Here is a 13787-nt window from a genome sequence, read left to right as displayed (position 1 = left end):
TCTGGGGCCCTAGCCAATTTCCTTGCGCTGTTGGAATTTTGGGATCAACCATTTTATCTCATGTGGTATTTGCATTCGCCTCCCTTTGATTACAAATGCAGCAAAACATCTTGTGAGAAGCTTCTAGACTGGCTTTGTTGAAAGGAATTATCACTTGACATCATCCATATTAAAAATTAAATTAGGCAACCAAGAGCAAATTTGGGCAAAAGGTTTCTTGCAGCACATTGGTAGCATCCTACCTGTGAACCAGGAGGCCTTGGTTCAAGTCCCACCTTCTGCAGAGGTGTGTAATAACATCACAGGACAGTTTGACTGGGGGAGAAAAGTATCTAAAACTGGGCAAAAGTTTGAAAACCTGTCTGTGCCTCGACTGTTGGTTCCTCTTACCTTATTGCTTGTGCTGGTCAGGAGATGGTTCAAAAGACTCCAACTGTGGTGAGGCTGGAGAGTGATGGTTAAAATAAGCAGAGGAGTTTCCAATGTTCTGACGTGCTGGGAAGGAATGAGTTAAAGCAATGTGATTGGACTTGAAACGAACAGTGATGAAGCAGGAAGAATGTGGAATTTGGGGGAACAGCAAAAGCAGAGCTTAATGAGAACAAGAGCAGCTTTTTCTGTTTAACAGGAAAGGGCCGATGTAGCAACAGGAGGCGGAAGTTCTGCTCAATTCCACCCTTGTCGAAGTGGATAACGTTGAGAGTGGGTGGATGGAATCACTGTACTGTAGCCAGTGTACTTTTTCCAAGGTTATAGCAGTACATCAGGCTCTGTTTCCCATTGTAAGGTTTCAGCACACAGTAGCTGAAGGAAGGAGGAGTGTATTCCTATCTGTCTATCGGTGACAGCAATATGCTTACAATCTACTGCAGTTACATCTTGGGTTGGCTCCAGGAGATTAGAACTAGCTGAAGCAAATTCAAAATAAGCATTTAGAAAGGAGGCTCTGTGGTGTAGCATTGAGCAATCACCTCTGGATGACAAACTACTGAATCTTTTCAAGGATCCTTTCCACCCACCTTCCTGAAAAATAAAGTTGTGTTCCCTTGGGTGTAACTTTTGATTACCTACATGTAAACAAGATATTGCACAGCTGCCTCATCCAGACCAGCAAATCAAGACCTCCTCCACAACAGTGCTGCACCTACCATTCCAGCCTTTCAGTTAGTCTTACTGGCAACGTATCAATGGTGACAACAAGAAATGTTTAGCACGAAAGTCAAGGTGGAAAGGTTTATCTAACATTGCCACACCAGGCCACAAGGCCTTTAACCTCAACAGTGTTTATCATCTTTAAATTATAGAGGGAATACTATTGTGTAATTAACCCAATCTGCATACCTAAATTATGTCTAATTAACTAACCACATTAATATGTAATAGTATAATTATATCCTCCAAGTTCTATTTGATTTACAATTTCAGTTATAATGCCAAGGTATTCTAATTAACCTGATTTACATATGGAAAGTACATGTAATTAGCACAATCCATTAATGTCACCTCTGAGTATAACCTGTTAGATAATTCAGTTTCCCTTATCCAATGTAGAGGCTCAGATTCTAACATCTCCCCAACTTCATTTTCATATGTAAATTGAATGTAAATAGCTTAATTTCTTAACATTTTCCATTTTGAGTGTCAGCCATTGCACAGTTGGTTGTGCTCTTTCCACTTGAGTTGCAAGGTTTTGAGTTAATTCCCATGCACTCCAAAATTTCAATACCATGTACAAAAATCAAATCTGACACTTCAATACTTCAGTCAGAAAAACTGGCTTTTGGATTGTACCTAATACCAAGGCCCTCTCCCTGTTCACATGAATGTAAAAGTTTGGTGGGGTAGCAATTGGCCACTTTAGAATTTTCTTGTTTTTATGTACAGGTCGTATCTGGGCCACTCCCCACATAATCAGGTGTTGTAGCTGTACTGGTGCAGCACAAGTGTTTTCAGCCATTTCTTGACATCTTGTGGCGTGAATCAAATTAGTTGAAGATTGGTAGCTGTGATGCTATAAGGATCAACCACTCAGCACTTCTGGCTGAAAATTGTCGCAAATATTTCAGCCTTGTCTTTTGCACTGATGTGCCGGGCTCCCCCATCGTTAAGGATGGGGAATATTTGAGGAGCCTCTATCCCTTGTTTGTTTTTTTAATTGTCCAGCGCCATTCATGACTAGATGTGACAAGACTGCAGAGGCTTGAATCCCTTGGTTGTGGTTTTGCTTAGTGGTATGCTGCTTCTGCTGTTTGGCAGGTCTGCACCTCACTTTTAGGTGTTACCTCTACCTTGTTTTCCTGTACATCGTCTTTAATCTAGGGTCGATCTCCCAGTTTGGTGGCGATGGCAGAGTAGGGAATATTCTGGGTCATGAGGTTACAGATTGTAGTGATTGTAATGAGGTCAGCCAGCTGGACCTCAAAAAATATGTGTTCCCTGGTCGGACCACATTAGCCCCAATCAGGAAGCCCTGGCTGACAGATATAAACAGGAGTGTCAGAGGTTCTGTTCACACTGAGAGCTGGCTCTGAGGAAGCTGGATCAGTGTCAAGGAGTCTCCATGTGTAAATAAGGGGTGACTTGGTGATGGGATACCGGCCTCTGTGGAGTTATTTCACAAGTTGTGGTCAAAAACAACTGTGCCGCTGATGGCCCACAATGCCTCATAAAGGCCCAGTCTGGAGTTGCTAGATCTGTTCAAAACATTTTCTATTTGGTATATAAGTATATTAAATACCTAAGTTGATCCACATGGCATTGCACTTGGAAATTAAGTCCAGGTGTCAATTTCAGTTGACACATGCTAAATATTAATTAGTCATACAAGTGTAATTCAGGCCCCATTTCAAAGCGCTAGCTTGTATCTTTTTTGTCACAAAACACTTATTACTTGCAATTAAACAACAGCACTCATTATAATTTGGGAAACAAATTACAGTGGGTTAGAGTTGGCTAGAGCCCTTTTGTGGTACAGCGGTAGTGTCCCTACCCCTGAATCAGGAGACCCAGGTTCAAGTCCCACCTGCTCCTGAGATGTGTAATAACATTGTTGGACAGGTTAATTAGGAAAAATAGGTAGAACTTTTGAAAAATAGGCAGAACTTAGAGGTTTAAACTGCAGCTCCATTCAAGAACTGGTCAAAGCAACATTGATAGAACTGTAGACAAAATAGGTCAACAGGAAGTTGTTTTTGTAGACAGGATATATATAGACGGGAAGTACTTAGCTATAAACAGGAAGTACTCAGATATAAACAGGAAACATACAGAGATAAAATATTTTAATATCCTATGTCCACACATATTTTCTGGCTACAAACCCTTACTCTCAAGCATCAATTAAAATCATAATTGTGTCCCACATCATATGAAAATAAGGGTTCTACAGCTTGCCCACAGTCATTCTTGCAATGTCTCAAAAAAGCAAGTTCATTATCAGACCACAGCATGTTGCCAATTTCCCAGTGAGTACACAAGATGGGGCCTGGGGTCATTTAAGGCAGTCGACTGGACAACTAACCTGTGGTTAATTCCAACACCCTGGGCTTCAATCCCTGTTCCAGGTGGAACTTTTGGGCTCTGTCTCACAGCAAAGCCACGGTTCAGCAATCCTTGAATAATCAAGGATGCTACGCGGAAAAGGAGTAGAATTGTCCACAACTGTTACAGTCTGCCTGTTTGGTCTCTACTGTGCAAATTTGGTTACAATACTTGATCAACAACAACAATCACTAGATATATGACTAAAGTGTCTTTATTTCAGTGAAAGATTCCGAGGCACCACAGAAGTTCCATTAATCAATCCACACAATGGGACATGATGAAAGTTTGACAGGAAGGTTTCCTCCAAGGAGGAGAAAGTTTCGGGAGGGGTGAAGGTGCAGGGTTGGCCATCAATGGCAGACTGAAGAAAATCAGACATGAAGAAGGAGCCAGAATCAAGGGAGCACAGTCATGTACCTCAGGAGTTGTAAAACTGGGGGACATTATGAAGACAGGGAGGGGCAAGGTCAGGAACAGGTTTGAAATGGAAGAATAAAATGAATTCATGTCTGAGGGGGATGGAGATATTCCTTCCACCCTCATATTTTGTTCATGTTGATTGTAATGGTCAGATGAGACTTAAATTTTTTTAACATCAGTACTTACAGTTAAATTGTGAGATTCTGCACTGTACTTCATTGCTTCTCTAGAGTTGGTTTCATGCTGGAGCAAATTTAGAAAGGGCAAGCTGCAAATAAGAACAACTACATTGTCATAGAGGGTTTGATGTCAAAAAAAATTCCAAACTGTTTCACAGAGAACAGACTAAATTCACTGTCATACATATTTGGTTTCACCACGCACAGTTCTCTGCAAGCTCACAATAAGCTAACTGGCATCTAGTCACCATGTTGTACAAAGCACCTGAAGCCTGTGCTTATGCAGCATGCATGAACGATCACAAGGGAAAAAAAAGTGACCTGCCTAGAGCCAGCAACTGAAGCAGGGTAGCGTCACTCAATCCAGATAATGATAGTGAGCTTTCCTTTCCAAAGATGACATGAAGAGATTGCATCTATAACCACAGTACTGTGGAATTCATTTACAAAAAGGAAATAAAAGCAATTTAGTCCAGATGAAAAGGCACCATTCTGCAAAACATTGGCACCAGTGGCACCATCTCAGACTGAGATGGCACAATGCCATGAGATCATAACCCTAAATGAACTGTTATGGCCCGCAACAGACCGAATTCTTCTGATTAACTCTCAGATTCCATCAACCTTCTCCCTTTACTACCAACCAAGTGGTCATTTTTGATTATAGACTGGCATGTTAAATTATCAGCTGAAATATAATTTTGCTACACGATCATGTAATCATATCAAAAACAGTGCTTTAAAATTAATTTATCAGTAACAGCAATTTCAAATAGTCTTCATCCAAAAGGTGTATGATTATTGATGACAGAAATACGTAAATAATGTTAGACTCCGCAGTTGAAAAACCGCCATCTTTGATTTAATTATACAGTCTCCCTTCAAAAGACTAACATGGTTATCTCTTAAAAGGATTGACCTAATTGACTTTTCTCTTTGACAGTCTGGATTGTGGATTAGTGGAAAGACTGACTTTTCATAGGGATGGCACAGAAGGCCTTTAATCCCACTGATGACCCAATTTCAATCATTTGAACTTTTGCTACACACTGCAGATTAGCTGTTGATGTTTGAAGAGACCTGATCATTCTGAGCAAATATAAACCCTGCCTCCAAATCACTCCTAGATGAAGAGCTGGGGAAATCAAGATTGTTCATCTTAGACAGAATTTTAACCGGTCTGTTTGGAAAAATGAGGTAAACATGGAAAAAATACAGGACCAGATCTGTAATTGAGGAAACAGCGCATATGACTGATAACAGATGTGTCTCCTGAAATCTTGTGCCAAATTTAGGATAAAAGATCAGGAATACTCCCATGGCAATTACAGGTCATGGCCTACTAGATTAGGTAGGGATTAATTCATGATGGACAGTGAACTTTGGACTGAGAATGCACAGTTTTGCAACATGCGCACATGACATTCAGGAACCATTAATGCACTGGAATTTGTACACTATATTAAAACCAAGATCACAACCTGAAATTCCCACAGATCCATGACAGGAGTCTCATTTTCAGATGTCAATGTCATCAGATTGAGCAAAGCCTAAAATACAAAGTTATATACTGTATAGGGGAGGCAGGGGAGAATATGCTTAGTGGAGATGTACAGATGGGAAACTCAAATCAGACAGCGTGACCCTGGTTTAATGAATTATAGGAGTGATGACATGATGGACCAAACGGTGGAAAGTGAGCTTCCATAATGAAAGTAGACACAGTTCACAAGTTGACAGTTGCAGTTATCTTCAGACACTAGATTCTCCCCATCACTAGAATTTGAGCCAACTTGGCCAGGGACCTTGTGATACAAATTATATTGTATACAAAGCAAGCCTATAGAAATGTGTCTACTTGTTAGTCTGGAGTATTGCTGCATTCACTTGGCAGAGAAGCACTGTATGCGTAAGGGGAAAGATTTAAACTGTTTGCTATCCATTGCAAATTCATAAATGTGCTTGTAGCATATATCAATAGGAAACAGTGAAAATCACTCCCCTCACCCTCAAGCCCCTCAGTGACTAGAGACTCCAGGCTGATGGTCAAGGATAGGATTTAGGGAATGTTGTGCTGTCAGGGGCTTTTCAGTTGAGATGCTAGACCAGGGCCCCAGTAGCCCTCTCAGGTGCACATGAAAGATCTCATGCCACTATTTTGAAGAGGAGAAGGAGAGGTCAACCACTTTATTGATTCCTAGTTATCCCTCACCCACCATCATAAAACATAGCCACATCTTCTTCCACTGTGACTGGCTCTGACTCCAATTGAAACTGCATTGATTCCAAAAGAAGGTTTATCATAATGTCTCGAATCCACAAGGATTACAAGTATCTCCAAGACAATGTTCCTCAGATGGCTATCAGCTCTCGTCAAACTTCAACAGCTAAGCTGCAGCTGCAGCAACAGCCCAGATGATTGAAATTGGGTCATGAATGAGATTAAAGGCCTTCTGTGCCATCATCATAAGTCAGTCTTCCCACTAATCTGCAATCCAGACCGTCAGAGAAAAATCAATTACATCAATCTTTTTAAGGGATAACCACGTTAGTGTTTTGAAAAGAGGCTGTATAATTAAATCAAAGATAGATGTTTTTCCTGAGATCTGCACTCAGTGTCATGCACAGACCACATACAGTTATATAGATGTACAGCATGTCCAACTCATCCATGCTGGCTAGATATCTTAAATTAATCTAGTCCCATTTGCCAACATTTGGCTCATATCCCTCAACCCTTTCAATTCATACAACCATCCAGATGCCTTTTAAATGTTGTAACTGTACCAGCCTCCACCACCTCCTCTGGTAGTTCATTCAATATACACACCATCCTCTGTGTGTAAATGTTGTCCCTTAGGTTTCTTTAAAGTCTTTCCCTCTCACCTTAAACTGATGCCCTCTAGTTTTGGACTGCCCTACCTAGTGGAAAACACCTTGGCTAATCAACCTATCCATGCCCCTCATGATTTTATAAACTTCTATGAAAACCTCTCAGCCTCCGACACACCAGAGAAAATAGCCCTAGCCTATTCAGCCTCACCCTATAGCTCAAACCCTCCTCTCCTGGCAACATCTTTGTAAATCTTTACTGAATCCTTTCAAGTTTCACAATATCCTTGCTATAGCAGGGAGACCAGAATTGCATGCAGTATTCCAAAAGTGGCCTAACCAATGTCCTGTGCAGACACATGATCTCCCATATCCTCAGTGTACTGACCAATAAAGGCAAGCATACCAAACATCTTTTTCATTAACCTATCTACCTGTGAATCTACTTTCAAGGAGCTATGAACTTGCACTCCAAGTTCTCTTTGTTCAACAACACTCCCCAGGACCTTACCATTAAGGGTATAACCCCTGCCCTGATTTGCCTTTCCAAAATGCAGCACTTCACATTTATCTAAATTACACTCCATCTGCCACTCCTCAGCCCACCAGCCCATCTGATCAATGTCCCATTGTACTCTGAGGTAACCTTCTTCGCTGTCCACTACACTTCTAATTTTGGTGTCATCTGCAAACTTACTAATCTCATTGCCTGTATTCACATCCAAATCATTTATATAAAGGACAAAAAGCAGTGGGCCTAGGACTGATCCTTGTGGCACACTGCTGGTCACAGGCCTCCAGTCTGAAAAGCAACCCTCCACCACCATCCTCTGTCTTCTACCTTTGAGCCAGTTCTGTATCCAAATGGCTAGCTTTTCCTGTAATCCATGTGATCTAACCTTGCTAACCAGCCTAACATGAGGAACCTTGTTGAATGCCTTACGGAAGTTCATATAGATCACATCCACTACTCTGCCCTCATCAATCCTCTTTGTTACTTTTTCAATAAAACTGAGTCAAGTTAGTGAGACATGATTTCCCTCGCACAAAGCCATGTTGACTATCCCTAATCAGAACTTGACTTTCCAAATACATGTAAATCCTGTCCCTCAGGATTCCCTCCAACAACTTTCCCACCACTAATATCAGGCTCATTGGTCTATAATTCCCTGGCTTTTCCTTACCACCGTTCTTAAATAGTGGCACCACATTAGCTAATCTCCAGTCCTCCGGCACCTCACCTGTGGCTATTGATGATACAAATATCTCAGCAAGGAGCCCAGCAATCACTTTCCCAGCTTCCCACAGAGTTCTAGGGTTCACCTGATCAGATCCCAGGGAATTATCCAGCTTTATGTGTTTACAACGTCCAGCATCTCCTCTGTAATATGGACAATTTCTAAGTTGTCGCTATTTACTTCCCCACTTTCTGTATCTTCAATATCCTTCTCCAAGTAAATACTGATGCAAAATACTCTTGAGTATCTCTCCCATCTCCTGCGGTTCCACACATAGGCGGCCCCCCCTGCTGATCTTTAAGGGGCCCTATTCTCTCCCTAGTTACCCTTTTGACCCTACCGCATTTATAAAATCCCTTTGGATTCTTCTTAACCAAGGCTATCTCATGTCCTCTTTTTGCCCTCCTGGTTTCCTTCTTAAGTATTACTTCTACTGCCTTTGCACTCATCTAAGTATTCGCTCAATCTCTGCTGTCTATACCTAACATATACTTCCTTCAATATTTTGACAAAACCTCAATTTCTCTAGTTATCCAACATCCCTTACACCTACCAGCCTTGCCCTTCACCCTAACAGGAACATACTGTCTCTGGACTCTCGTTATCTCATTTTTGAAGGTTTCCCATTCTCTAGCTGTCCCGTTACCTGCAAATATCCACCCCCAATCAACTTTTGAAAGTTCTTGCCTAATACTGTCAAAATTGGCCTTCCTCCAATTTAGAACTTTAACTTTTAGATCCGGTCTATCCTTTTCCATCATTATTTTAAAACTAATAGAATTATGTTCGCTGGCCCCAAAGTGCTCCTCCACGAACACCTCAGTCATCTACCTGTCCTATTTCCCAAGAATAGGTCAAGTATTGCACTTTTTCTAATATGAACATTCACAAACTGAATCAGAAAATTTTCTTGTACACACTAACTCCTCTCCATCCAAGCCTTTAACATTATGGCAGTCCCAGTCTATGTTTGGAAAGTTAAAATCCCCTACCACAACCACCCTACTATTCTAACAGATAACTGAGACTGCCTTACAAATTTGATTCTCAACTTCCCATTGACTACTGGGGAGTCTGTAGTACAGTCCCAATAAGGTGTTCATCCCTTTCTTCTTTGTCAGTTCCACCCAAATAACTTCCCTGGATGCATTCCCAGGAATATCCCCCCTAACCCGAGCACAGCCGTAATGTTATCCCTGATCAAAAATGCCACTCCCCCTTCTTTCTTGCCCCACTTCTATCCTTCCTGTACCATCTAACTCTGGAAGATTGAACTGTCAGTCCTGTCCATCCCTGAGCCATGTCTCTTTAATCGTTATGATATCCTAGTCCCATGTTACCAACCATGCCCTCTCTGTTAGGCATCTTGCATTGGGGCGGCATGGTGGCTCAGTGGTTAGCACTGTTGCCTAACAGCACCACGGATCCGGGTTCGATCCCACCCTTGGGCAACTGTCTGTGTGGAGTTTGCACATTCTCCCTGTGTCTGGGTGGGTTTCCTCCCACAGTCCAAAGATGTGCAGGGTAGGTGGAGTGGCCATGCTAAATTGCCCGTAATGTCCAGGGATGTTTAGGTTAAGTGGGTTAGAATGCAGGGTAGGGGAATGAGTCTGGGTGGGATGCTCTTCAGAGGTGTAGTGTGGACTATTTGGGCTGAATGGCCTGTTTCCACACTGTAGGGATTCTATGATAAACTGCATCAGTCCTACCTCATTCTGTGCTTTGTTCCTGACTGTTTGATTTGCTCCTTTTCCCAACTGTACCAGTGTCAGACTGATCTCTTTCTTCACTATCTCCCTGGGTAATGCCCCCCCTTCCCCCACCTATTACTAGTTTAAATCCTCCTGAGCAGCTGTAACAAATCTCCCTGCCAGTATATTAGTCCCCTTCCGATTCAGGTGCAATCCGTCTTTCTTATACAGGTCACTTCTACCACAGAAGAGATTCCAATGATCCAAAAATGTAAATCCTTCTCCCCTGCACCAGCTCCTCAACCATGCATTCATCTGCTTCATCCTCCTATTCCTACCCTAACTAGCTCGTGGCACCGGGAGTAATCCAGATATTACTATCCTCAAGGACCACCTTTTTAAATCCCTGTCTCGCTTCCTATATTCTTTTCTCAGAAACTCATCCTTTTCTCTTCCAATGTCATTAGTTCCAATGTGTACAATGACCTCTTCCTGGTCTCTCTCCCCTTCGAGAATATTCTGCACCATCTGTGAGATGTCTTTGATCCTGGCACCAGGGAGACAACACACCATTCTGATTTCTCACTGTCGGCTGCAGAGATGTCTGTCTGTGCCTCTAACTGGGGAGTCCCCTATCACAATCAATCACTTGGAAGCTGGTGTAGTCCTTGTTACATTAGAGCCAGTCTTGGTACCAGAAACCTGGCTTCTACCTTCTTCCCAAAATCCACGAACTAGTGATTGTGACAAGATCAGCAAGGTGGACCTCATAGAATATGAAACAATAAACAAAAGTTTTGCTGGAAAAGCTCAGCAGGTCTGGTAGCGTCTGTGAAGAGAAATCAGAGTTAACGTTTCGGGTCCGGTGACCCTTCCTCAGAACTGGAATAGAATGGGAGTTCCTTGATTAGGGCTGCTAATCTGGTCCAGGCTGACAGATGAGAACAGGAGTGTCAGACATCTTGACACACTGAGAGCTGGCACTGAGGAAGCTGGATCAATGTCAAAGACTTTCCACGTGTAAATAAAGGATGACCTGGTGAGGGGATACCAGCCTCTGTGGGGTTATTTCATGAACTGCCCTACAGATCCATTGTTCCAGTGTCTTCCTGTCAACTAAATTTATTTCTTGCCTCTCTTTTTCTCCCCTTGTTTGGTCTCTTTCACCTACAGTCTGATTCTTCTAAAACTCTGCAGCATTTCAACAACTTACAATATCTAGGCCCTAACTGCCTCCTCTTCATTATGATCATTCAATCCCTCTTCACCACAACTCCACTTCTTCCTTTAATGGAGGTCTAAACATTCCCTATCTACAAAACATGAAATAATTTCTCCTTTAACTTGTTTCCACTTCTTCTAAGTAAAAGGTATACCCATGGGTACCCATATGGTCCCTTGTCATTTCTGACTTTTTGTGGAGTTTGTGGAACTATCCTTGCTTCAGTCCTCCTTGCTCCCCTTTCCACAGCTCTTTGTCCTGGTTCAATGACAAATGCATCGATGTTCCTTAATCTTGTCCAAATCTGGAAAAATTAATAGATTTTGCTTCTAATTTCCTCCCTTTCACCCTGTTCCATCTATAATCCTTTATTTTCTTGATTTCACTGTTTCTTTTCCAGAGATAGGTTGTCTATTAATATTCATTACAAATTCTCTAACTGACATAGCTACCTCGTCTACATTTCTTCAGACCCTGCTTTCTCTATGAACTCCATTACTTTCTCCCAGTTTCTCCATTTCTGTTCCATCTGTTTTGATTATGTCAACTTGGACAAAAGTGATTCCCTCCCACTGTGTTGAACAGGGGCCTCACACGTGCCTGACCCATTTCCCATGTTCAGTGCTCCCGTCCTTCCCAGAGCAGCGATAGGATTCCCTTGGTCATCATTTTCCACGCCACTAGCCTTCGCATTCAGAAGGATCATTCTCCACTATTTCTGCAACCTTCAGCAAGATGCCACAATAAACACATTTTGCCCTCCCTGGTCAGTATTCCAAAGGGATTGCTCACTGGATGACACCATCTTCCTCTATGATCTCCAAAACCTCATTCCCCTCTCATGGCACCTTCTCATACAATCCTGGAAGGTGTAACACTTGTCCTTTCACTTCCACCCTCCTCACTATCCAGGGCCCCAAACACACTGTACAGAGGAAGCAGCGAGTTACTTGCTGTTCTTTCATCCGAGTCTACTGTATTCACTGCTCACAATGAGATCTCCTCTACACTTGGGAGGTCAAACACAGACCAGGTGACCATTTTGCAGAACACCTCCATTGTATCAACAAGCATGACCCCAGCCTTTTAGTCACTTGTCATTTTAATATACCATCATGCTCAAATTTCTGTCTTAAGTATGTAGCAGTGAAGCCCAACAAAATCTGAAGGAGCAGCACCTCATGTTTCAAATGGGTGAGCTATAGCTTCCGAACCTAACATTGAACTCAACAACTTCTGATCATGAACTCTATCTTTTGTTATCCCCTGCCTTTATGCCCCATTCACTATAACCCAGTCCCAACCACCTTTGTAGTGTTTGGTTTTCATGGTTTCGCTTTCAGTACAGCTGGCGTATATTCTGCTCGTAATACCAATGATTAACATCCACTCTGCACCTAAGCCCCTTTTCTCAATCAATACTATCCACTCCACCTGTTGATCTGTAACGTATGTGGCCTCTAATCTCATTTGTTACCTAACGTCCCCTGGTAATCTACTTGCTCTTCCCCATCTTTCTTATACAGTATAATATTTTTCCACCTCCTCAGTTATGAGGAAGAGTCAGATTGGACTTGAAATGTTAACTTTTTCTTTCCTCTCTCCAATGATGCTGCCACACCTGCTCAATTTCTCCAGCACTTTTTTTTTAAATCACTAAACCAGATTTCCTGGTCTTTATCTCATTGTTATTTGTGGGACTTTGCAATGTTCACTTTGTTATAATTATAGGAAATGTAACAACCAATGACCATACTTCACAAGTGCTTCATCGATTGTGAAACACTTTAGGACATCCTGAGGTTATGAAGTGCATTATACAAATGCAAGTATTTTTACTCTTCTTCATTTTCTTTATAACTAGTTACTTTAGAGAACTGTTTGAAACTCAATACATCCACAGAAGTGCACCATTACAGACAATCTAAATTCGGCATTGTTGCCAAATTGGTAAAATGTGAATGAAAGAAATTGCTGCAATTATCTAAGGTGGCAGCATCACCATGGGAACACTGCAGTGCACTGTAGACAGGATGAGTTGAGTTGGTACTGCATGACACTTGAATTCTATAGTTACTATGTGCAGTGCTACATTTGCATTTTGGAAAGGCAAATCAGGGCAGGACTCATGCACTTAATGGTAAGGTCCTCGGGAGTGTTGCTGAACAAAGGGACCTTGGAGTACAAGTTCATAGTTCTTTGAAAGTGGAGTCACAGGTAGATAGGATAGTGAAGGTGGTGTTTGGTATGCTTGCCTTTACTGGTCAGCACATTAAGTACAGGAACTGGGGAGGTCATGTTACGGCTATACAGGACATTTGTTAGGCCACTTTTGGAGTATTGTGTGCAATTCTAGTTTCCCTCCTATAGGATGCTGTGAAAGTTGAAAGGGTTCAGAAAAGATTGACAAGGATGTTGCCAGGGTTGGAGGTTTTAAACTGTAGGCAGAGGCTGAATAGGCTGGGGCTATTTTCTCTGAAGCGTCGGAGGCTGAGGGGTGACCTTGTAGAGGTTTATAAAATTATGAGGGGTATAGATGGGGTAAATAGGCAATGTATTTTCCCCAGGGTGGGGTAGTCCAAAACTAGAGGGCATAGGTTTAAGGTGAGAGGGCAAAGATATAAAGGAGACCTAAGGAGATAGCAAGAACTGCAGATGCTGG

The 13787-nt window shown here is 42.1% G+C and overlaps 1 long non-coding RNA gene across 2 annotated transcripts in view; it reads right to left on the bottom strand.

Annotated features, from left to right (window-relative positions):
• The window catches only part of LOC109910449, a 183817-nt gene that overhangs the window by 71622 nt on the left and 98408 nt on the right, over positions 1-13787 (bottom strand). Inside the window, exons 3-4 of one of the 2 annotated variants that reach the window (XR_007265066.1) lie at positions 4150-4231; positions 391-495 (exon numbers count right to left, since the gene is read on the bottom strand). This is a non-coding gene — a long non-coding RNA (uncharacterized LOC109910449). The remainder of the gene's footprint in view (positions 1-390; positions 496-4149; positions 4232-13787) is intronic. The other variant, XR_007265067.1, reaches the window with a different exon arrangement.

Source organism: Rhincodon typus, chromosome 2 (genome assembly GCF_021869965.1).
Source record: "Rhincodon typus isolate 14 chromosome 2, sRhiTyp1.1, whole genome shotgun sequence".
Lineage (NCBI taxonomy): Eukaryota > Metazoa > Chordata > Chondrichthyes > Orectolobiformes > Rhincodontidae > Rhincodon > Rhincodon typus.
This window is presented reverse-complemented; position numbering and strand designations above follow the sequence as displayed.